This window comes from Polyodon spathula, chromosome 2 (genome assembly GCF_017654505.1).
Source record: "Polyodon spathula isolate WHYD16114869_AA chromosome 2, ASM1765450v1, whole genome shotgun sequence".
Classification (NCBI taxonomy): Eukaryota; Metazoa; Chordata; class Actinopteri; order Acipenseriformes; family Polyodontidae; genus Polyodon; species Polyodon spathula.
The window spans coordinates 65,724,870-65,752,330 of NC_054535.1; the positions used below are offsets into that span (position 1 = coordinate 65,724,870).

Sequence of the window (27,461 nt, forward strand, 5' to 3'; positions counted from 1 at the left end):
AAAACCATTTAGGCTACGCAAAGATGTCTTTTCTGTTGTGTTCATTTTAATAACTAAAAAAAACATCTGTCACTTGTAGTTGTTTAAAAATGTCAATAGGAAGTTGAATATTTGTTCTTCAGGCATTATACATGAGTATATGTGTTTTTTGTCCATCGAAACAGAAAGGCTTCATATTGTTAGTTCTGTTTTGACTGTCTCCACAATTACTTAAAGTGTCCTTCCAGCAATTTGTACAACTATTAAAAAACAACTAGTTTACATATCCCAAAACAAACTACAATGTTCAATTTTAACACAAAAGTTGCTGTAAACCAGTATCATTTTAAGTTTTAAATCGGAAAAAATTATACTGGAAGCCTGCGTCAGTGGTTGAATTCCTCCTGTTGCTATATGACATGCGCAGGGGACGGGAAGTGGAACAGAAACAGTATGGCTACGCAGGGAGCTAGCAAGTGTTTGTAAAAAAATCATATTGTTAATTAAACTATACGTATTTAACAGTGATATGTTTTTCTGAAGTTTATTGAATACTCAGTCATCCTAGCTAGTACTAGTAAAGATTCCATACATACTTATGTCTGCAACTCAGGAAGTGCCCTGATTGTGAATTAGGATGGTATCTTGTTTTTATGAAAGTACCTTTCCAATCTGTTACTGAGTTACTACCGTATTAAATTGTACTCTTACCCATGCTTTTGTAAGACATTCTCTATTTCAGTGCTGGACTGTTATCTGACGTGTTTCTACACCTACACTACACCCTGCTGGAGGACATGATTCTGATTCAGTAGTGTCCTCTATCTACCCTATCCTCTGCTGCACTGTCATTTATGCTTTTGTGATCTTTACGAGACTCTTGCAAGATCTGTTAAAAATAAAATAATTTATAATGGGACTACAATTAATCGCAGACATTTGTTTGTAAAATTTGTGGATTTCCGTTCACCCTGTGGGGAATATGCAATGACCTGTACCATAACAGTGTAAAGCTATAAGTAATCTGATCATCTGATATTGTGCAAAAGTTGTCAGAAAAAAACACATAGTGACAAACTTCCATTTCATATTTCTGTAATATCAGCCAAGGCACTAAAAGGTAAAAAAATAAATTTACAGGAAAAACTTTTTTAACTGAATATTTCATATACAATATCAAAACGCTCCGGCTTCATAAATTGCAACCATATCAAGTAGCAGATTATTGGGGACCCTTAACTCAGCTATGTTACTCTTCCTTATTGCACTTCATTTCTTTTTTGTCAGAGGTTGTGACAGATCCGTCTCATGGATAGTTGGCACTGCAGCAGGTACCAATTTAAGTCTCTTGTCTAAATCTAAATGTTTTCACATAACTGGTGATTGTTCAAAACAATCATCAGTAAAGTGCGCTGAGCACAGTGTACAGAACTCAGTTGTTGTGCCATGCCGAGTTGCTCTTTTAAGTTTCATACATTTTTCCCATACATGTTTTTGTTTAGTTTCAGTTGGGAATTGAAACAGAGAGACCCCCTGTTTGGTGGTATTTCCACATCTGCAGTAATACACCTTTTTGGCATTTTCCAAATCTGCCAGCCATACACTTACAGTGGTACAAGGCAGCTATGTTCCCCTTCACATGTCAGTTCTGCCGGCGTCTCCCAGGAGTTTTCTAAACAAGGAAATGGCTGAAGGTGCAAAAATCAGCTGAACGGAGCTCAGTTAAAAGAAATAACTAAAATAATTAAAATTTTCAACTACCAATGGTTTAAACATACTCTGGGACCGGCAGGAAAAAATAAATAAAAATAAATAAATTATATATATATATATATATATATATATATATATATATATATATATATATATATATATATATATATATATAATAAGACTTTAAACATAACTCAATGTATATTTACAGTTGAAATCATTTGAAAATCGATGTATAAATTAATTACATATATAATCACATTAAGGAACATACATAAACAATTTTAACAACTTTTAAAAATAACCCACTAATTGTATAATGTAATTTAAAGCAGTTTGTTATCTGTTTTTATTTTTTATATTAGAAATTACCAAGATTTAGAGGTTGGTAAAAACAAAACAAAACAAAAAAACAGGTAATGAACAAACTGATCTTTTGAGAAGCGTGGTAAAACATATCCCCTGGACAAAAAAAATGTGTATATTATCTATAAACTGTGAAGACAGTTATACCACCTTATATAAAAGACTCAGTATTGACACATGCTGTACATAAACTTTTTAATTATACCAGCATAGGCAATCTTATATATGTTATTCTGCATTAAAGAAAATAAAATACAATGGAATTAGTAAATACATTTGAGGAAACTGGAAAATATGTTTACCATAATCTTCTGCTTATCACTTGCTTATGTTTGCATAAAAATAAAACTGATCCTGAAATGTACGTGCTACGTGTTATCAGTGTATGAGTGTTTAATGGTATTCACTATGTATACACTTTATATGTGGTAAATGGAGAGGAGTAATATTGGTTATTCATGTGTGTGTCTGATGTGCAGGTTCAGGTTATGTGCTGAACATTACGGTCATTCTTTTCTTTCAAATATGGGAATAAATATTGCCAAAAAACTGTAAAAACTCCATAACAAAACAAAAAAGAAGAGACATCAGCAATTATAAGTAATGTATAAGCAACAGTGACTAATACCAAACTTGTCAAAAAATGTACAAAGTTATAATAATAAGGGCATGATCCCATGTCTGTTTTACAGCCCTGATATAGCTAAGGACTCTTTCTGACATTTTAGTAAAGATATGGAAAGCAGCTTTGAGTCTGAACTCTCCAAGCATCTGAACTATGACCAATTAAACCAGAGGCTGAGGGCAGGTATTGTATATGCTGTGCCACCAATGTGAAATCCGATCATGATTTAGTGCCAGTTTTAATTGGAATCCTTACATTTTGCAATCTTGTAACAAGTCATAAATAAAAATGCATTGGGTCTATAAATATATAAATGCTGTTCAGTTTTACATAGGTAATGTGCACTACCTCACAGCAGCTGGTTAAGAAGTCTCTTTCTTCAGAAGCTAACAGGTTGAGTGGTTGTAATACAGTAATAGCAGTACAATATTGGTTTGGTCAGGTAATGTAACAGCGTCATCAGTAGAAATGCTTTCCGCATGATATAATGTATTTTAAAATATAACAGAAAACATATGTTACTCCAGGGGAAATAGCACCTTCAACACATTCAACTACGTATGCAGATGACACATGTTTTACCAAATGGAACTGAAATTACAAATGTCTGACGAGAGAATAATCACAGAGATAAAAAGAAGGCAGCTCCTCATGTAGCTTGGCTGTTGTTATGCAATGTAATGTGTCTTGACATCCATTTTAAATACCAACAGATGGAAGACAGATGGACATGCTCACTGTTAAACAGCGCCATGCTCTTGACATTTAGGGGTATAGCAAGTTTGTGTTGATAGGAAGAATACCATATTAAAATGTTTTAAATAAACTGGTGTACTAGGTCTGTTACCATAATACATTTTTTGTTTCCTTTAAGGAATAAATAGGGCAAATTTACACTGGGCCAAAAGCTTGGAAAATAGGGCTCAAAACTTCATAACACAAACCTTCACATAATCATAAAGATACCCAAAGGTACCTTAAGCAGCCAATATAAATACAACATTTAACTCATGACTTTGCATGACTGAATAAGACATTGTAGTAAATAAAAATGCATAGAAACCAAGGCAACAGTCCGAATCACAATCACACATGGTTGGCTCCTGTTTAAATCCTGATATGAAAAATAAACTTATATAGTACTGTTGTTAACATTAGCAAGACATCAGCACGCTAGAACCGTTTAATTTATATAGAAGTAACAGTTAAAGCTTTGTGAATAGGGCCAACTATTTTTTTTTCTGTCCTTGTGCAGTCCTTTTTGGAAATTCACAAATCCTTTTACCCTTTTTAAGCTGTATTTTAACTAGAAAGGGCATTAGTGTGCCAGTACCATAAATCCATAATAACTGAAACTCTTTATGTTTATGAGCATGGCCCTGTATTCTGTAGCAGTTTCATGCAGCAAAACATAAGGTGCACTGGGTTGCTTATTTATAGTTTTGGTAGGTGGGAAGCATTACAGTGCCTGCAAAAGTATTCAGTCTCACAGTTTTCACATTGTGTTGCTTTAAAGCTTGCATTCATGACACTTTGAAGTAGGAATTAATAGCTGTTATATACACACCCTACTTCACACATTCAAAGCAAAAACAAAAAGAAAAAAGTAAATAGATAAGACTTGCCCAAAAAGACTTGTGGCTGTAATTGCTGCCAAAGGTGGTGGTGCTTCCACCAGATATTAAGTTGACAGGTCTGAATACTTATGCAATCAACATATTTCAGTTTTTTCTCTTTAGTTTTTGCTGACATTTACTGCAACTTACTTTACCCTTAGAAGTCTTCAGTTTGAGCATTCAAGTTTTTAATAAAAATATTAAGTTTTTAAAAAATGTGTATGCATGTGACAGAAATACAATGAGTTCTGGTGATAAATCTCCCTCCCGACCCGTGAGGGTGCTAAAGAACGAGAGGAGAAGTATCTGGAAGGGCTGGCCTGACAGTTCGTTTCCAGGACCGGGAAGTCAGTCAGCCTGGAAGGAAGCGAGACTCTGTTGTAGGACCGTATTGACATGAAAGGCAAACGAGGGGCAGCTCCAAATAATAAGGCAGTTGCGGACCGAGAGAGGAGCTCTCATGCAGAAAGAGAAGAGCGTATTGTGTATTGTTTTGTGTTTTGTCTGTTTTGTAATTGTCTACGTTTTGCATCACCAGACAGTTAACTCACCTATCCGGAGCTGTCGACCAGGGTCAGCACGTTTGCACTCACCCAGGACTGGTGACCGTGTGTTCATTTTTTTGTTCGGGACTGTGCCCTGCTTTGTTGTGTATAGCCGGGGATTTATTATTTTACGGTCACCAGACCTGGATTATAAATAAAAGCACTTTTTCACTGGATTTCGTTGTCTGCCTGTCACTCCTGCATCGCATCACCGCTACACCTGTTCCCCCTACCAACCACTTTGCCACAATGCATCATTTTGTAATTTCACAAAATGAGACTGTGATGAGTCAAAGGGATTTCGGTCTGTGATTCAGTCTCCCGACAGTAGATGGCATCAAACCAACTCGGGACTTCCCTTACCAAGGTCTCGTGACCATGGCAAAAGTCATCTTTTTGAGGGGTGGCACCTTGGTGAGGGGCGGAAGTACGAGTATGTAAATTCCAGCCACTGGAGTCAAGTGAAGGATAAGGACACTTGTCAGTTGGGGATTGGTGTTCCACTGACTACAGAGGCGGGACATTACTTACTAAAGGGAACGTACTACTGTGTTCGGGGTTGGTCCGAAAGTAAAAAATAGGCGGAGTAACGGGTGGAGGAAGAGACTAGTTTGGTGCAGTGGGATTTTTTAAAATACTAACATTTCTTTTGTCTTTTATTATTTTGTTGTGTATAGATAATAAAAATAAATTATTTTATTTCTGTACACATAAATTACTGTCTGGACATTCCATTTAATACATTCTCGCCTCACAGGGACACAATAGGAAGGGCCTGAATACTTTTGCATACACCGTATATACTATTTGTTAAAACTTGAGTAAAACCAGCGGACAAGCCTCTTGTTCTACACCAAAAAGAGAATTACAACTTGAATCTCTCCAGTCTTGTTCATTATTAACCATAACAACTCTTTTTGGTGGTTACCCTGAAGTCTTTTTTGGAGTACTCTCAATTTTCCCAACGTTTAACTGAAGTCTCTTTATTTTGAAAAGCAATGGGATGCCACACTGCCACTGATAGTAGTCTACTATACAGAAGCTTGGAATGTCACAGAGTCCTCCTGTCAAGATCAAGACTGTGTCATTAAAAAAATAATGCACACCCGTATGATTGGCTAGGAATCTTACTTTATCATCTTTAATGGGTAAGTTGTTACTGGATGTGCACATTCCCTTCTCTGGATGCTTTGTTTTTAATAACTGCACTGCAGAACACAGAGCAAGAAAAGTGGTACCTAATTTAGAAGAATCAATTACAGGGAAGGCACACACACACACACACACACACACACACACACACACACACACACACACACACACACACACACACACACACACACACACATACACACAATTACGTGAGCCTGTGAATCACTGCCAGCTGTCTAGGCATTCCTCCACAGACTGGGCTGGAAAATAATGCCCAGTCCATGAAGGCCAGCATGACTGGTTACCCCCTCTGGAACACTTCAGTATTTTTCAAAGGCCATATGATATTCGTTATGACTGTAGTTGTTTTTTTAAATCCAATGTCGTAAACAGATCATGCATTAGCCACTGCAAACACAGCCTACCATCTCAAGGTAATGTCTCATGTGTTACTAATTATATGAGTTAGTCAATCACATTTATGTTTTTCAAGATGTTGACCCTGAACATGTAATTTCTTTCATACAGCAACTTTCTACTGAAACCCACTTTGTAACTGATTTTTTAAAGCTGTGAAAACACTGTAAAAAATAAACTAAACTGATTTATAAGAAGGGTTCCGTTTTCATATGTTAATTTGGACTTTAGATTTAGTTCAGATGTGAAACTGCAGGGCCCCTTGGATTTCATTACCAAGGCATAAGACAAGAACAAGAAAAGCTTTTCACTTCTATTCTAATGGTAACACAAAAACTCAACTGGTTACAGTTATAGCTTGATATTAAAGTTATATCCCCTAGTATTTTATTTTATTTGAATCATAACTTTCAAAGGGATACCTTATTGTTAAATTAATAAAATATGAAGTCAAATGAACTGGGTGGCTACTCAATATGTTCCCTTTAACTGCTTTCCATAGCATAACATTGATGTTGGAATTGACTGAAGTGTTTGAAGTTTTGTGTGTTAACTTTAGTAGTTCAAACAGTCCCTGACTGAGGAGCTAGTAGATTACACAGGTTTATATTTTATATTTTTACTTCAATGGAAAGATTCCCTGTACTCTGATTGGCTGAGCTGGAGGGATGTACTCCCTAGTTTATGCCCTTAAAATGTTAGTAACAGCATCACAAAAACAAATCAAACAATATCACTCCACGAGTTTTGTCTGTAACAAAATCTCATTTAAAGTAAATTTCAACCTTTTTAATAACATGTTAATTGAAGAATGGATAACTCATAACTTCGGACATTTCATTATATATTTCTCCACTTGGTGTCAGTTTGGATCAACACGGCACTCATACATTTAATGATCATCTTTTCGTCTGTTGTAGGTAAAACATTACCCTTTTTAAATGCCTCCTACATTTTATTGTAGTGAAGACTGGGGCACTAGGGCAGCTGCTCTTCCACTTTCGACAGACAGTTTAGTGAGAGAGGGTGTTTTTAGAGGCACATATTGTACCACCAAGTTAGCGATTTGCTATTTTAACAAAATAATGCAGCACACATTCACTTATTTATTTGAATTGTTATATTATTTTAATATAATCATTTACATTTGTTTAACTATTTAAACTCAGTTACTTCACAATGCACATTAAACCCAAGATGGCTTTTTTTAAAAACTGATAATAAAATCGGTAATCCGCTCTCTCATACCAGCCACTCTGAAATGACCTGAGACTGTAGAATTTTCCTTTTTTGGTAGTGGCCTCCCCTCAGATTGTATACAACATTTTTCTATTTAATCTACCATGGCAAACTTCATCATCAGCCGATCAAGAGTGTTTTTCTTCAATCTACCTTAAAAATGACTGCACAAGGCAAGCCTCAAGGGCTAACAAGACTGATGATAAAACAGATTTTTAAATATATTGTGGTTTTTTTTAAACGATCCTACTGTTATTAGGGATTTCTTTTTTTTTTGGTCACTTTTTAAAATCTCCTACAAGAAACTGGATGCAAAATCAAATAATGTGATTTACGTTATTCAACACTTAATTCATAGTCGTGCATACTCAGTACAGCAGTGCTTTAGAAGGGGGCAGGAGGATGTAAATGGCTCCTCCAATTAAAACCAGGGACAGAAGCACCCTGATCGGCCTGCCGGGACAGCCCAGGCTTTCCTATCGGACTAGATCCAAATATTAATGTCTAATCTGCTTAATTGTTGCAACAATATATATATAATATATATATATATATATATATATATATATATATATATATATATATATATATATATATATATATATATACACACACAGTGCTATAGAAAGTCTACACCCCCTTGAACTTTTTTCACATTTTTTTTGTGTCAGTGCCTCAGAGTTTCATACATTTAAATGAGGATTTTTTTGCACCTATCGACACACCATACTCCACGCTGTTAAGGGGAAAAAGTTTTTATTGAAAAAAAAATTATATATTAAAAATACAAAACTGAAAGATCATAATTGGATAAGTCTCCACCCCCCTTTGGCAGCAATAACAGCTGTGAGTCTGTTGGGATAGGTTTCTACCAACTTTTGCACACCCAGATTTGGCAATATTTCACCATTCTTCTTTACAAAACTGTTCAAGGACATTTACCTTTATGTTCCTTAGCCACTCCAGTGTAGCTTTGGCTGTGTGCTTTGGGTTGTTGTCATGCTGAAAGGTGAACTTCCGTCCCTGTTTCAGCTTTCTTGCAGAGGGCAGCAGGTTTTCCTCAATATACTTTTTTTTTTTACTGAAACAATACAATAAGTCTTTTGATATGGTTAATTTTCTTAGTTTTTCAAATGATTGCATATTCACTTTGCATACAGAGGTGATAGATTTAAAAAGAAATACTGTTCAAGCTCTCAGGGTGGTGATAAAACATAACAGACAGACAGACTATATCCTTTATATGCGATTATAAACAATAGCGAAAAAAACAATGACAAAAGTGTGTAATAATACTCTTATTATTTGTATTCATAATCATAATTGTTAATAGCATAATTAATAACATGTTTACAGATTGTTTATAATCACTTAAATTGAATCCCTAATCTAAAGTGTTACCGATTTATTTTTTCCTGTTAGCAACACTGGTATCTCAGCAAAGTGTATTTTATAACAAAGAAAAAACAAACAAAAAAATCACAAGTTGCCCTCTCTTACTAGACATCATTTTTTGTTACATTTTCAACGGAGATGCAGAATTACATTGTAAATGCAGTTTGGATTACATTTAATAGAATCACTTTGTAAGTGCAATTCAACACCAAAAAAGCAGTAAAAACACACTGTAACTGCAGTTTAACACTAGACTGTAATAATCATTGTAACCTCAGTTTAACACTGTAATGTAGTAAAATCCCATTGGAACTGCAGTCTAACTCCCACTACAGTGCAGTCCAATTGTTCAGTTTAACAGAAGGTTCAGTGCAGGAATAATAATCCTTGCTCTCAATTGTAATGAAGACTGCATTATAAATGGTAACGCTGCAAGCAGGCTAGCAGATGGATCAGATCACTCTTGCAAGTAAATAAATAAGTATTGGTTTGTTTTAATTGCAAAGTGAGTTACTGCTAGTCTGATGCTGTAATGTGAGTTGTGTTGAATTAACAATTTGTCAAATTGCAGTAGGGCACGGCTGACTTGATTTAAGGTAATTTGCAAGCCATTGTCTAATGCACACAGTTCTCGACGTCCAGGGCAGTATATAAGCACTGAACCTAACCTAGTGTGCCACACTCAGTGCCAGCTCACCAAAGGGCTTCATCACCAAAGGGCCGGGTCTAACTAGTGGCTGTCAAACTTTTTTTTTGCTGAGCCCACCTTTGGAAATGTTTCCAAGCATCAAACTGAGGGCTCCATCTCCAGACCAGGTATGCATACATTTCTTTTTTTTTTCTTTTTTTTTAATTAAATGCTGTCGCTCCTCCTGTACCTGTTTGTTTTTGTATCCCTCTTGGCACCACCCTCTCCCTTAGCCATTTCTACTTCCTTTCCTCTACTGCTCCCTATGATGACTATCCCTGTAATTCTCTCCTCTCATTCTTGTCCTCTGGCTTCTCCCTGCCGCTAACCTCTGAGTTTCATACTGTTGAAAAATTACCTCCCCTTTCACCTCCTCCTCATTGTTCTCTACCAACCTCCTGGACCCCTTACTCACTTCGTGTCTCCCTTCTCCCATTTCTCTCTACCACCCTCGAGCGAGAGGTACATCGCCAGCTCTCAGCTTTGCTGTCAACACATTCTCTGCTAAACCCCCTCCAATCTGGTTTTTTCCTGGCACACTGCACAGAAGCTGCTCTTCTCTCTGTCACTAAATCTCTGACCAATGCTTCCTCCCTCTCCTCTATTCTAATTCTCCTCGACCTGTCTGCTGGCTTTGACACAGTCGACCACTCAATTCTCCTGTCCTCCCTCGCTGACCTGGGACTCTCCAGCACTAATCTAGCCTGGTTCTCCTCCTACCTCTCCAATTGCATACACCGGGTGTCCTGGTATGGCTAACCCTCTGCCTCTTGCTCTCTTTTGACAGGTGTCCCCCAAGGCTCAGTCCTGGGACCCCTCCTGTTCTCTCTCTACACCAGCTCCCTGAGTCCCCTCATCTCCTCCCATGGCTTCTTGTATCATTTCTATGCTGATGCTTCCCAGATCTTCTGGTACTCTCCCGCCTTGACTACTGCTCTCTCCTGGCCGGCCTCCCTGCGTCTGCTGTCCATCCGCTCATCCAAAACTCTGCTGCTCATCTTGTCCTCATTTCTCTCATGCTACACTGCTGCTCTGCTCCCTCCACTGGCTCCCTATTGCTGCTTGCATCCAATTAAAAACTTGTTCTCGCCTATCGCTGTCTCAACCTTTCTGCTCCCTCCTATCATTTCTCCCTACACCCCCATCTGTTTGTTCACTACAGGCAGGTTAGCTGTACCCCACTCCACTTCCCCGCTTCCAGAGCCCGCTCCTTCTCCACCCTTGCCCCTCAGTGGTGGAACAACCTAACCATGGATATCAAGACTACTCAGTCCCTGACCACCTTCTGGCACCTCCTCAAGACACACCTGTTCAGACAGCATCAGTAAACCTCACAACTCTCCACTATAGTGTGAACAGGCTGGTTGTAGGGTTGATGTCAGGCCAGAAACAATAACACAAGCAGGTAGTACTGGGGTTGAAACTGAGAACAATGGTTGCGCTCAGTGTTTTAATGAAAGAAAAAAGATTTAAACAAAAACAGCACACAGCATTTGATGCCAAAATAAATAGATGAACAAAATGACAAAACAGTAACAAAACGACAAAACAGACAAACAAGTACAGTGCTGGTGCTTCCAGTACGTTATAGCAATTATTTATTTTCTCTTGCTTTTTATTCTCCTCTCCACACCCATTCTCCACTCCTGAACACACAACCCTGAGTGAATGAAAACATGCTGCTTTTATGCAGCTGTATTGAGACTCGATTCCTAATCAATATTTCAACTGGAGTCTCTGCACAACTGCACATGAATTAATTTAGTGCAATTTCCCGTGCTCACATATAATTACATTTTACCTGCACGTGAAGTGCTGTGCAATCCTCGTGCCTAAATAGAAATATACATTTTAAATAATTCATGTTACACAGACCCATTTATATCCTGTGTACAAACGACTATACACCAACATTAACACACAACACGCAACATATAAACATAAATATGCACAGGGGTGGGCACACTGCCACAGGCACCCAATTGAACCATTACTTACATCCAATCATACTTGCACTGAATTCAAGCATTCTACCACTGCTCTTAATTATAACTACTATCCGGAATGATGTACTTGATTTTACTTTTATAGGTATCTGTGTTCACGTTTCTTGCTCTTATTTGAAATTGTTCTCATCCATTTATCGTACTTACTATATGCTCTTAATGGACTTTACTCAGATATTTTTACCATAAGTTAACTGCTCTTAGTTGAATTTGCTCCTAAACGTAATTCCTTACTGCATTCTTTATTTTGCTCTTATTTGTAAATGTATTTTATTTTCTACTGATGTTACTGTACTTTATAACTGCTGTTATCTGTAATGTAATATTCTGTAATGTGATATTTTGTAAGATGACACAAGAGACATCCATCATCAAGGTCCACCAGTGCTATAGCAATGGATATACATGTACACTTCAACACACACACACACACACACACACACACACACACACACACCCACCCACACCCACACCCACTTCATGCTGCAGAATAGAAATATATTTGCATGCATTTTTTGTTTTCAATGCAAGTTGGAAAGTAATTGACATGTCTCAAAGCACTATTACCATTTTCTAGCATTTCAAAGCATTCAGACTAGGCTATGAAGCATGCAGCATACCACAAAAATATGACAAGATTTTTTGAGGAGAGTATTGCAAGTCTCCTCCAGGCTTATCCAAACACCTGAATCTCATTTTTAAAGTTCCAAAGGTGCGTTCTATCACATTTCTTGTTCTGCAAACAGCACCATTGTATTTTAGTGCTGCTTCACTTCCTGGATTACTTACTGGAGTCATTATCCATGTACAGAAAGAGTAGTCAGAGTCGCCTAAATATAATAATAATATAATAATAATAATAATAATAATAATAATAATAATAATAATAATAATAATAATAATAATAATAATAATAATAATAATAATACATAAAGCCCATAGTCTAGAAAATGATACATAGAGCCCATAGTCTAGAAAATGGTTGTATGCAAGAGTTAAGGACAATATAATCCCCCTCACAACCACTCTGAGGTCAAGCAGTCTACATCAATACCTTTAGTTAAGTTTTCAATATATGCAATCATTCTGACGTGGAGGGAATGTAGTAACTACAGCATTGTAGTCCGTCCTCCTACCTGTCAATCACCTCATTAAGAAAGCCATTTCCGGTAGTCGACTAAAGAACAAAACGGTTATGTTTACTGTGGAACAAAATGTCAGCTGCATTTGCATCCCTTCTAAAAGCCACGACTGGAGCTGTACTATTTGTCGGTTCCTGTTCCTCGTTCATTGGTTTGGTATCATTCTCAAATTGATTCAATTACTTCCCTATTTTCGTTTTGATGGTTTCTATTGTATTGTAGCAAACCTCAGTTTCCACAGGCAGGCGCATCATGCAAGGCGAGGCAATCCACACACAGGCAGAGGGTGGGCGCGAACCCGGGACCTCTCGCAATAAAGCATGGCACCGATACCGCTGTACAAAAGAACCAGCACCTTTGCGTATATCGGGCTTCTAGCTTTGTGTAATTACATCACCCACCAGCCCTGCTGCTGCCTTCCACTATACATGCACACTAAGTAATTCAGCAGGGCTGGTAGGTGATGTAATCACACATGAAGACATAAGCCTGATATGATGTATTGGCACTATGCTTTAGTGCGAGAGGTCCCAGATTCGCACCCGCCCTGTGTGTGGATTGCCTCGCCCTGTGTGATGCGTCTGCCTGCGGGAACTACGGTTCACTACAGTATTGTAAGGGTCTCAAGCATGCTTAAAATATTTAAAGTGAATGATAAATCTTTGTAAATGTTTCACATTCAATGTGGTGTTTAAAAAAAAAAAACAGTTCTTCTTGAACTGAAATACCAGAAGATATTAGATCTGGCTAAGGAGCAAAATGTACCTCCAGTATGACAAACTCACCTGATTTTAACTTTTGCTATGACAGGCCCAACAGATGTTATTTTATGCTATGATGTGTCATAAGCAAAAATAACATGCTTTTGCCAAGAAATACCATGCAGTAATATTTACAGACTGTGTTCTACATCATTTATTTAAAATGTCTATGGATAGAATTAAATGTGGCTTTATGTTTAGAAATGTAGCCAAGGAAATCCTGCAGTTGACATTTAAGTATTTCAAGTATTGGATAGATAAATAATATGAAATGTTATTTATTTATGTTGTTTATGGTATACATTTGGAACATCATTTATTAACACACTGGCTGCATGAACACATGCTTGAAGATGCCTGAAATAAATAGAGCATACTCAATCTAGAATTTTGTCAATAATTTCTCTGTTGTCATTTAGTATAACACTAATGTCATTCATAATTATACTTTTTTATTCAATTCAGTTATTGTATAAAAAGTCTAGTGCCTTAAAATGCATTATCTAAATCTTGGTTAGATTAAAAGAAATATGCTTGTATCAAATACTGAATGCACTGCATAATTCTGTCATTGATCTACTGCAGTTAAATATGCATGTCTGAGTAAGAATCTGATAGCTGATCCATCATGAGCTCATACTGCTTTGTGTCACTGGAGCTACCTTTGCAGGTGTTTATCCATGGCATTGTCTGCAAAGAATGAAGAGAGCGGAGCATCAGTTTACAGAGATGATGAATGCAGTGCAGTCGTCCATTCAGACAATGAGTTCTGCATGTGGGGGGATATGTTGTTCCCATGGTACCTCACATTAGCTGTCTTTATCTGGAGGCCTGTGGCACCAGGAAAACCGGGACACTGTGTGAAATGGTTGCAGTAAGGTTATTTATAAAGGAGATAACTTACAAAGTGCTCAAAGTACTTTTCACATATGCATACTGCATTAATTTTATATTACACTGTTGTACAGTGCAACAACCATACTATTATTATGCACTCTAAGGGAATTGTATATGTTTCTGTCAATCCCTCTCCACCTGTTCAACAACTAATTCCTCATAATAAACCACTTGAGCACATGGACTTAATATTTTCTGTGTTATGGACTGTGGCAGGCTGGCGAGTGGATAGAGGCCCAGAGACAGACTGCAGTTCAAAAAAATAACTATTTTATTATAAATAAACAAAAATAAAGTGCACAAGGGCAAAATAACAGATACTCAAACACAAATAAAGGAAAAACAAAACTCACAAAAATAAAGTTTCCAGGCTGGGCAATGCCTTCACTGGATTTAGAAAATTCAAAAACCACAAAACAAACACCAACCTGCTTCCTCAGCTCCCTCCTCTCTCAAATGAGAAGCTGAGGCCTCCTTTTATATCAGGTGGCTGGGCGCTGATTGATCGTTAATCAACCTAATCAACTAATCAACCCCAGCCACCTGAACATAATAAACCCAGGCAGGCAGGGGAAGTTAACCCCATCCCTGCCAATTTAAAAGGGCAGAGCTTTGCTCTGCCACATGGACCTTTAACTAAATATGGCAAAAACTGATCATGTCCCTTTTTTCAATATTACGAAGACCAAAAGCTTTAAGATACTGGCTTCATATTTGGTACATTTCTTTATTTTATGAATCACTTACTCATGTTTGAGGGTAACATATAAAAAATGATACCCTTTTGTGGCAGTACTATATTTCTACAAAGCTGCAGTCAACACACTGTCAAAGTCTCAAGAGACCATTTCAGGAAGTAACTTCAGATACTGAAGTCATGTTCTTATAAAAAAAAATGGTGCACAATGGGAGCATCATGTGTCAAACAAACATGGCAGACAAACAGATCAGTGTTATACAGTGGCATTAAATAAGACAGCAACTTGCAGCTGTGTTTAAAACATGTCTGTTTCTGTTTTGAGAATCGGTTTATGATTATCCACAAAGGCCATTATTTGAGAACATTACAGCATGTAAGTGTAACCCAATAGCTGTCTTGGTTAACGTTTTTGCTGCACATTCCAAGTTGAATTCCAAATATAAATAATGTATTTATCGAATACAGCTGAAAGATGGAAGTTAAATTTATTGAGTGTATCTAATGTTTTAAATTTATTAGCACTCACGATAGTATTGATGAGCCCCCTTCTTCTGTTGAAGATGCTTTGTTTTTTTATTTATGTTATTTATACTTCATTTTACAAAATGCAAATATTTCAAAGACAGTGCTGTAGACAAAAACATTTTTGCTGCTTCCTGGTACCTAAGGACTTCATGTGTAGTAGTTCATAGTCACTTTAATGATCTAAATACAATCAGACTATGTGACTGACAGCAAAGGTATCAGTATGCAGCTGTTAACTATAGTGTTATATTTGATTACTGTGGGCAGGTGTGGTGAGATTGATCACTGAAAACATCGCTCTGGCGCACAAAATTTATTTTATTGTTTTACCCCAGTGGGATGACACCAGGAATGTACCTTTTTTTGTCGTTTTTTTTAAAATTTAAGATTTAGAACCAATTATTTTTCTGATTTTCTCCCCAATTTTACTTCAACCTGACACATCGCTGCCACCCCCGTGCTGACTCAGGAGAGATGAAGATGGACACACGCGTCCTCCGAAACGTGCGCTGTCAGCTGCCCGCTTCTTTTCACTCTGCAGGCCTGCCATGCAGCCACTTCAGAGCTACAGCATTGGAGGACCATGTAGCTTTGAGCAACTTATATGCAGGCCCGCAGGCGCCCGGCCAGTCCACAGGGGTTGCTGGTGCGTGGTGAGCCGAGGACCCTCTGGTCAACCTAAGCCCATCCGGGTGGTGCAGGGCCAGTTGTGTACTGCCACCTGGGATCTCCTGTCCACAGTCAGCAATGGAATAGCCTGGACTTGAACCGGTGACCTCCAGGCTATAGGGCACATCCTGCACTCCATGTGGAGTGCCTTCATTGGATGTGCCACTCTGGAGCCCAGACAGTTTCTCTTTGTTATGTAAAATAATAATAATAATAATACTCCAACGGCGAACAAAACATAAGAAAACAAAACACTACGGAAAAACTACAAACAAAGGTTCTGCTCTCAGGAGGGTCTCGCAATCCCCTCTCTAATCTACGCAAGAATTAATTCATTAATTATAGTTTGGTCTTCCCTCAGTATACTGGCACCAGGTTGCCCAAGTCCCCAGAGCTAACTATGATCTGTACGACCCAGCCACCGTCAATCTGCTGGTCTGGGTACGTGAACTTGTGCTGTCTCGTGGCTGTCTTCCTCCTCTCTCCTTCTTGTCGTTTTCCTTGCCTCTTTCCTGTCACAGCACATTATTTTTATTGGTGGATCCCAAGATCTGCCTCCTGACCTCTCAGAGAGATTACAATTACCCTAAATTAAAAAAATAAAACAAGTGAGGACACAAATGAGGATCTGTAAACAAGGTAAGAAACTGATTTTAAAGCAAAGGTTAGCCCTCCTTTACATTTCTAATGATTTATGGGAACAATGGAACATAAGTAGTGCATTTAGCCCAGTCTACATCATGTAAACTTACAATGGATGAATGAGCCTTATTAATTGCTTGAAAGGTTTGGGTGATGAAGGGCACAGATACTTGAAGGGGTCATAGAATCTAAAAAAAAAAAAAATATGATTATTAATTATCTTATGGCAGATAACCTTAACATAAGGCCTGAGATGAATAACTTTGAAATAACCACCAAAGTTCACAGAAAACCTGGAAGCACAATGAAGGCACTTTTGCTGTGAGATGCCATTGTGCAGCGTTCATTTGATTACATTGTGCTTCCAGGTTTTGTTTTTGATACCTTAGGGACTATTTAGATATAACAAACTGGATGAAGGTAATAACAAAACTGTTTGTCAATCATTATATATATATATATATTATATATATATCCGTATATATATATATATATATATATATAGACACACACACACACAGTGCCTTGCAAAAGTATTCAGACCCCTGACCAATTCTCTCATATTACTGAATTACAAATGGTACATTGAAATTTCATTCTGTTCGATATTTTATTTTAAAACACTTAAACTCAAAATCAATTATTGTAAGGTGACATTGGTTTTATGTTGGGAAATATTTTTAAGAAAAATCAAAAACTGAAATATCTTGCTTGCATAAGTATTCAACATCCACACATTAATATTTGTTAGAGCCACCTTTCGCTGCAATAACAGCTTTAAGTATTTTGGGGTAAGTATGTACCAGCTTTGCACACAGTTTCGGAGTGATTTTGGCCAATTCTTCTTGGCAGATTTGTTCCAGGTTGTTCAGGTTGGTTGGACGACGCTTGTGGACCGCAATTTTCAAATAGAGCCACAGATTCTCAATGGGATTGAGATCAGGACTTTGACTGGGCCACTGTAGGACATTCACCTTTTTGTTCTTGAGCCATTCCAATGTTGCTTTGGCCTTGTGCTTGGGATCATTGTCCTGCTGAAAGGTAAATTTCCTCCCTGGCTTCAGTTTTTTAGCGGACTGAAGCAGATTCTCTTGTAGTATTTTCCTGTATTTTGCTCCATCCATTCTTCCTTCAATTGTAACAAGATGCCCAGTCCCTGCTGATGAGAAGCATCCCCACAGCATGATGCTGCCACCACCATACTTGAGGCATGAGCAGTGTTAGGTTTGCGCCACACATAGCGCTTTGCGTTTTGGCCAAAAAGCTCTATCTTGGTCTCATCTGACCACAAAACCTTTTCCCACATCGCAGCTGGGTCACTCGCATGCTTTCTGGCAAACTACAGACGTGCTTTCAGATGGTACTTTTTGAGTAACGGCTTCTTTTTTGCCACCCTCCAATAAAGGCCAGTGTTATGCAGAGCTCTTGATATGGTTGACTGGTGCACCATTACTCCACTCCCAGCCACTGAAGTCTGTATCTCCTTCAGAGTGATTGTTGGCCTCTCTGTGGCTTCTCTCACAAGTCTCCTTGTTGTTAGAGCGCTGAGTTTTGAAGGATGGCCTTTTCTTGGCAGTGCCTGGGTGGTGTGATGCAGCTTCCACTTCCTGATTATTAATCCAGCTGTGCTCACTGGGATATCCAAACACTTGGATATTATTTTGTACCCTTTCTCTAATCTATGCATTTGTATTACTTTATCTCTAACTTCTGTAGAATGCTCTTTGGTCTTCATTTTCCTTCAGATTCACAGCCTTACCAATGATCCTTCAACAGTGGGGTTTTTATCCAGAAAATGTGACAGCAACTTTAATGGTTCACAGGTGGAGGCCAATGGTAAGGTAATTGTGTCCTCTAGGGCAATGTCTTTCATCTGTGCAAACTGGGAGTTTCCACAGCACAGGGGTTGAATACTTATGCAAGCAAGATATTTCAGTTTTTTATTTTTCTTAAAAATATTTCGCAACATAAAACCAATGTCACCTTACAATAATTGATTCTGAGTTTCAGTATTTAAAAAATAAAATATCAAACAGAACGAAATTTCAATGTACCATTTGTAATTCAGTAATATGAGAGAATTGGTCAGGGGTCTGAATACTTTTGCAAGCCACTAATATATATATATATATATATATATATATATATATATATATATATATATATATATATATATATATATATATATATATATCCATGTGGGTTGTTTACATTTCTATAAAGTTACCCGCAACACTACATAATTACTGTGGTTGTTGTACTAACCATTATTTTCAATTAGAAAATCTCACAGACCATTTTTTCCAATTAAATCAGTTCTTACTGGTCACTTAAATCATCGATTTGGGGTGAGCTGTTTTCGCCAGCCTTCAACAATTTCTTTATTTATTTCTATAGTGAAAATTAATGGTCCATTATATAATAGCCAAGTACTGTTAAAAAAGGGAGGACATCCATCAGCTCTTCATTTCACTTGGGACTCCAGAATCTTGGGACACTTTAAGGCAGGTCAGGTTTTTTAACTCACCTCTCTAAACTGCAATGTATTCAACATGTAAAGGGACTCAGAAAGCCAATCAGCTGCTGTATTGGCTTGATTGCTGAAAACAATCCTCACAGGCAGGTTTGTGCTTTTGGTAACAATTAAGTAAAACAATTAATTTAATTTAGCAACAGTTTGCACAATTCACACTCATTTTGCTGAATACATTGCAGTTTAGAGAGGTGAGTTGCAAAACCTGACCTGCCTTAAAGTGTCCCGAGGTTCTGACGCCTCTTGGCAACCTTTCTTGAGACATATGTGAGAAGTCAAACAAAGAGACATCATGCCCTGTCTACAGAAGCTCAAGTGTTAGCCGCGTTACTTTTCCTTGCCAGCGGTTCCTTCCATAACGTATTGGGTAATACACTGGCAATGCATCAGTGTACCGCTCCATTGAGAATGTAAGTACTGCCCTTACAAACCACGCTGAATACATTACCTGGTGCATACGAGAATTACGGTAAGGAAGGTTTTCATTCCATCTGTGGTTTTTCCAGTGTGATTGGAGCTGTGTTTGGCACACATATTCAAATAAAAGCACAGAGTGTTGACGAATATCATTCTGTGTGTCGAAAAGGGTACCACTCAATGAATGTGTAGATTATATGCAACAATAATATTATGGCATTGTGATAGGTGGGCTCTACACACGATGCATTCATCTCGACAAACAGCTACTAAAAACACTGGAGAGGAAGGTAGTTTCCGTGATGGCTGGCTGTTGGGGAGAGCGGATATCCCCTTTCTGATTTTTTTTTTTTTTTTTTTTTACTTTATTCCAATTAAAATCCATTATAATATAATAAGGTGAAACACAACAAAATTAAGATTCTCGTTGGCTCCGGGGATCAGCCGAAACCTCCCCAGCACATCAGCATTAAAATCCTAAAAAACTAAACAAAACAAAAAAAACACACACACACATTTATTTACTTCTACCTTATTGTCAGTTGTTTTATTTTTTATAATTAAGCAATTCAATTTCTAATATCTTTCACAGTATATTTTCCCCATTTTGCCTATTATTTGCCATTCATTTTCCCATTTAGAGTGAAAGAGGCATTTATAAGCCTGCCTTTCACCAGCGTGTACAATGCAGCAGCATGTTTTATCTTGTGTTACCGCTAGCCTAGCTACAGGTGAAAGTAAAAAGAAAGTGCTGTAGATATTTATTTGACTCCCTTTCAATTCGAAGACGACCACCAACCAATAGCTTTGGGATAAGCCTGCCATAGGTCAGGTATTTGCTGATCATTTTATATCAAAGCCCTCTGTGGAGTAATGTCCTGGGTCCCGCCTCACTGAAGTAATAAACAGTCACTACACAAAGAACTTGTTCTCTTTTGCTTCTCACCATCAGGTAGGTAGGTAGGTATAACTCTCTGTAAAATAGCTATCACTTCAAATTGTCTGATAATTCCACAGCAAACATTTAAATAATATTTAAAAAAAATGTATTTCTTTATTTCAACAGCTTACATTGCTCGTCGGTTGTAAGCTGCTTTCTAACCTGTAGCATCTGTTGTTTATGTTTTTTCCTCTGCTCTTGCAGCAAAAACAAAAAAAAAAAAACAACACAGACAGAGAAAGAGAATCGCTTCCTCCATTGGGACCCAGAGCTGCTGTACCCACTGTTGAGTCGACGCCATTGCCCTCCCTCTCGGTGTGTGCGGCCTAATATATATAAATCATTTATCTACACATCTTACCCCACAACTTCCAAGTGAAAGGAAAATATTCTAGAAATTTGTAGAAAATTAATTAAAATAAAAACTGAAATAGCTTGACACCCCCCTTGTAATTGCAATCCTAAATTAGCTCAGGTGTAACCAATCACCTTCAAAATCACATACCAAGTTAAGTGAGCTCCACCTGTGTTAAATTGTAGTGATTCACGTGATTTCAGGATACATTCTGCAGTTCCTGTAGGTTCCCTCTGCTGGGTAGTGCATTTCAAAGCAAAGACTCAACCATGAGCACCAAGGAGCTTTCAAAAGAACTCCAGGACAAAGTTGTTGAAAGGCACAGATCAGGGGATGGGTATAAAAAAACATCAAAGGCCTAGAATATCCCTTGGAGCATGGTCAAGATGATTATTAAGAAGTGGAAGGTGTATGGCCCTAGCACGACCCTGCCTAGATCAGGCTGTCCCACCAAACTGGATGACCGAGCAAGAAGGAGACTGATCAGAGAGGCTACCAAGAGGCCAATGGAAACTTTGCAAGAGCTACAGGCTTATGGCCAAGACTGGTCAGTGTGCATGTGACGATATCCCAAGCACTCCACAAATCTGGCCTGTATGGTAGGGTAGCAAGAAGGAAGCCATTACTGAAGAAAGCCCACCTTGAATCCAGTTTGAAGTACACAAAAAAAAACACTCAGGAGATTCTGTAGCCATGTCACAAAAAGTTTTCTGCTCTGACGAAACTAAAATCGAACTTTTTAGCCTAAATGTAAAGCCTTATGTTTGGTGCAAACCCAACACAGCGCATCACCTAAAGAACACCATCCCTATTGTGAAGCATGTTGGTGGCAGCATCATGTTATGGGGCCGTTTCTCATCGGCAGAGACTGGAGCACTTGTTAGGATAGAAGGGAAAATTAATGGAGCAAAGTATAGAGAAGTCCTTGAAGAAAACCTGCTGTCCTCTGCAAGAAAGCTGAAACTGGGATGGAAGTTTACCTTTGAGCATGACAATGACCCAAAGCACACAGCCTAAGCTACACTGGAGTGGCTAAGGAACAAAAAGGTAAATGTCCTTTGTGGCATGACTTGAAGATTGCTGTATATCAAAGCTCCCCAAGAAACTTGACAGAGCAAGTCAGTTTTGTAAAGAAGAATGGTCATATATTGCCAAATCTAGGTGTGCAAAGTTGGTAAATCTCTATCCCAACAGATTCACAGCTGTTATTGTTGCCAAAGGTGCTTCCACCAAGTATTATCTCAAATTATCAAAATTATGATCTTTAAGTTTTGTATTTTTAATATATAATTTTTTTCTCAATAAATGTTTTTTTCCCCTTAACAGTGTGGAATAAGGTGTGTAGATAAGTCGAAAAAAATCATCATTTAAATGCATGAAACTCTCTCGGTGCCTTTGGTACACAGACACCCTCTGCATCGATACCCTCGGTGCATTCGGTGCTTTAGTGCTGCAGATCCTCAGTGCATCAATACCATCAGTGCATCCGGTACTTCAGTGCTGAAGAGCCTCAGTGCATTGACACCCTCAGTACTCCAGAGCCTTGAGGCCTTGGTGCTTCGGTGCCTTTGTTGCACAGGCATTCTCTGCATCAATACCCTTGGCACATGTGATGCTTTGGTGCTGTAGAGCATTTGTGCTTCAACACCCTCGGTGCTCCAGAGCCTCGGTGCTTCAGCGCCTTCGGTGCATAAGCACCCTTTGCATCGATACCCTCGGTGCATTCAGTGCTTCAGTGCTACAGAGCCTCGGTGCATCGAAACCCTTGGAGCCCCACAGCCCCACCCTGTCGCAGGGTATTCCCTCTGCATAGGCTTTTGTCCACCGAGCCTGTAGCTGCACACGGTCTCCCACAAGGAGCAGTAAGTGATTTAGGCACAGCAGACAGGCAAAAGACATCTTGGACCTGAAGAGCCAGATGGACCAGGTCCTTGAATATCTGGTCAGGCAGCAAGCATTGCCCCCTGCGCCTGCCTCATCTCTGCCCCTGTACTGGCAGTTAACAACGTCTTGGACCGAGGTGAGGCGATGAGCGAAGGGGACCAAGACACAACTTACATCAGAGCATCCTGGAATGGAGACTCCCTGGCGCGGCAGGAGAGAAAGGTCCAGGAAGTGACTCAGGATACAGGGCCCAGCTCTGAGATGTGAGACTGATGTGACCCCTCGGTCAAGCTCAGTTTGAATGCTCATGGAACAAGTCTCCAATTTCCTCTAGGTTCCCTGGAATGCAACGCCAGAACAGCAGCATTCTGTATTTAGACTGGTGCAAGCTTTGCTATCCAGCCTTTTCCTATGGATTTCCTGGAGGTCCAATCCTCCTGGCACCGACCAACCTTGTAAGGCATAGGGGCGTTGGGGCTAGTGTAGTTTCCGCCGGTGGACTATACACCAAAACAGCCCTGATGCGAGCCCCTCCAGTAGGAGGTTTGGCCAAGGACCCTGTATGCCCTAATTGCCCATGCAGGATCACAAAGGCCCACCATAAGAAAGCTTACACAGCTGTAGCGCAAGTAATGTGCTTGATCAACACAACAGGTCTTTTAATGGGCCAGCAGTAGAGGAGATCCTGCAACACTCTCACTAAGACCCCATTTGAGCCTAAACATTCCATAAAGTTGAAATATATCTCTATGAAGACAACCTTTTTTGCTAGCCATCATCTCTGCTATGCGGGTTAGTTAGCTACAGGCTCCGTCAGTGCACTGTGCCTGTATGCATATTTGTGATGATGGAAACAGGGTATTGTTTGCTCACGAACCCGGCTTTCCTCCCTAAGGTTGTTACGGCTTTCCACTTGAACCAATAGGTGGAGGCTTTCCATCACCATCCTTTTGCTTCGGAGGAGGATCAGAGATTAAATTTGCTCTGCCTGGTATGGGCATTGAGAAACCATGTGGACAGTACGAAAGTGCTGCTTCAGTCTGACCACCTCTTTGTCTGTCATGGTGAAAGGACCCTGGACCAAGCCCTTTCGAAACAGTGGCTGTCCCACTGGGTTGTGGACACAGTTTCGACATATACTCCTGCTGGCTCCCCCACCTGGGAGGGTGGCCGCGCATTCGACTAGAGGAGTGGCTACATCATGGGCCCTCTTTAGTTGTGCTTCATTGACTAATGTTTGTACTGTAGCTAACTGGGCTACTCCGCATAGATTCACCAGATTCTTTTTAATGTGGTAGATCCCTCTAAGCTTTCATTAAGCACAAGGGTCCTTGATGGTGCACGCGCACACCACCAACACTAGTTGGCAGCAGCAACTAATCCCTCATATGCTGTCTGCTCATATTCCCTCGTGCTGTGGTATACTTTCCCGAAAATACTGGTTGGTGGTCATCTTCGAATTGAAAGGGAATGATATGTTATGGATGTAACCCTGGTTCACTGAAAGAGAAGATGACCACCAAACCTTACAAGGTCTCATCACTCGCATTTGCGAGTTAGATGCAAAAGAGAACAAGTTCTCTGTGTAGTGACTATTTATTACCTTGGTGAGGCTGGACCAAGGACGTCACTCCACGGTAGCTTTGACATAAAATGCTCAGTGAATACCTGACCTGTGACAGGCATATCCCAAAAGAATTGGTTGGTGGTCGATTTCTCTTTCAGGGAACTGCAATACTGTATACTTGTGACAAAGATGGCGTGTGTGGTGATGTCAGGCCAGGAATTGAATGCACCACAACAATAGCAGACTGGGGTACAGCTGCACTGTGGAGCATTTATTTACAAAATAAATGGTTTAAACAAAACAAAGGACACATGGGACACCTGCGGACATGAGCACCTCGCTCGTCCTGTCAAACAATAAGGGCTTTACACCGTCATATATACAATACATAAATCATAATAATAATAATAATAATAATAATAATAATAAAATATGGCACAAAATATGCACGGGGGGGGGGGGGGGGGGGGGGGGGGGAGTACTGTCACAATATTGTATAGGCATACTGTACATATTTATATTTTTTGCATAATGTAATGTGTAGCCTACCCAAAACACATTACTGTTATTTCAGAGCAATGATCTATACATTTAAAATACATTAAGCACTATAAATGTACCGTATGTGTGTGCAAGTTTATTGTATTTTTTTAAACCTGACACCTTATGTCGGCTAAAAATATTCAGTTTAGTGAGGGGCTACTGTATTATTATGAAAAGCTTTTTGGGGGTGAAGGTGGGGGCCCCACTATAGAATCTGATTCGATTAAACTGCCTTCCTTATTAGTTTTAAAATGTTTAGAAAAACATGGCCTATTTTTTCATCTCGTTAGTACAACTGGCACAAGACGGTGGTTCTCCCCTAGGGTTTCCTGTTGCTCGTTTATAGAGTGAATCCACATTCTTTTTTTTCTTTTTCTTCTTCGGAACAATAACCATGCGGCAGCTTGCACCAGATCCATATTGCCTTCAGATTACATTATATCCAAATTTAGCAGGACATTAGTAAATTTCAATTAAAAGAAAGTTCAGCTTGACAGTGAGAAACTGTGACGTAGGCTACAGCTACGTTTCCAAAAACAAGACAAACACATTTCACGAGAACTTCCACACAAAAATATATGCAAATCTTATCTTACAAAAGCAGGTTTACATCAAACTGGATTATACAAATGTAACACCTGCTCAGTTAGAGATATGGGAGAATTTATAGAACACTGTAGACTGACCACGCCACTGGGGAATTGCACCCCAGAAATAATATTATTATATATTATATATATATATATATATATATATATATATATATATATATATATATATATATATATATAAGGATTTATCAAGGTTCTTTTATTTAAAAAATGCAAATAAATTCAGTTTCAGTTCCAAGAAAAACTCTTATTCGGTTTTTGCTATAGAAATTCTCATCGCTATGGATAAGTTGAAAATGCAGTGGCAACATCTTTGCAAACGAAAGGTTGCTTTCAACTCAGCTCTGCTCAGCGTGTAGATTGACTCTTATTCGCTCAGTTGATTCTCTGCAGCCATCCACTCCAACCGTGACTCCCAGGGCAAGTCTAAAACACAAAGTGGACCACTGAATCTTTTACCGGCCAGCTTTTAAAAGAAAGAATAAAGGAAGTTACGACACATACATTGCTAAAATCGCCCAATCACTGAGGACTACCACACAGTCTGACACATACATTGCTAAAATCACCCAATCACTGAGGACTACCACACAGTCTGGAGAACAGGCTTTTCCCACCACAAGCCCACTGCTGATTCGTCTTAAAATGAAATATAATTTCAGCAACTATACAAGGAGAGGAAGGACATACATACACAGGAATAAGGTGCTAAGTTATAAATTATAAAACGTAAATGAACAAATAATAAACTTAAGTTACAAACTAATATAAATATTTATAAGTTAAAATTCAAATCAAACATGCTTACAAATATAAAGAAATCCACCCTGTTACACAAACAGCTGTACGTAATGACATCACAAGTTTAAAAAAATGGCTAACTCAATAATTTTCTTGATTCGAACATTTGCTCACTAGACTAATGTATAAACTCCAGTGAACAACCTACCTCACTGAACATTCTGATTATATAATGTGTAGCTGACTGTACAATGTGTCTTTACACCACATCTGAAAATGGACCAAGAAGGAACAATGTATAATTAACTGAACTTGGCCAAATGTTGACTTATATTATAAACATTTGTGTTAGGACCCTTTAATGTTAAACCATATTTGTTGTACTTTAATAACTTTGAACCCATTCAATTGATATGCACAAACATGTGGATGTGTGGTCTTGTTGTTAGGATGTCGTTTTGTTCGGATGTGCAGATTCCAAGATCCAGAGAGGTAAAAAATGTAAGGCCTGGAATTGGAATTTGAAATTTCAGGGTACAAAGAAACTGGTCCAGAACAGTGCCTTTTGCTGGCATGGTGAAAACATATTTATCCATGCTCAGTACAAATCTTCAAGTTAGATATTTTACACAAAAGAAGAATTGGCCTCATGACAAATTATTATTTTTTCTGTCAGAAAAAAATCAGTGAAAAATAAAAAATGATAGAAACTGCCTTAAAATCATATCTCTTTAGTAAAACATGACATGTCTCTATAACAATGGGACTCCATAAGACTGACTGTAACATTATC

General features: G+C 38.6%; 1 long non-coding RNA gene across 1 annotated transcript in view; it reads right to left on the reverse strand.

The window, feature by feature from the left end:
- Positions 1 to 15,843: 15,843 nt before the first annotated feature.
- The window catches only part of LOC121328219, a 36,657-nt gene continuing 25,039 nt past the window's right edge, over positions 15,844 to 27,461 (reverse strand). Inside the window, exons 2-3 of the long non-coding RNA XR_005951661.1 lie at positions 17,188 to 17,265; positions 15,844 to 17,021 (exon numbers count right to left, since the gene is read on the reverse strand). This is a non-coding gene — a long non-coding RNA (uncharacterized LOC121328219). The remainder of the gene's footprint in view (positions 17,022 to 17,187; positions 17,266 to 27,461) is intronic.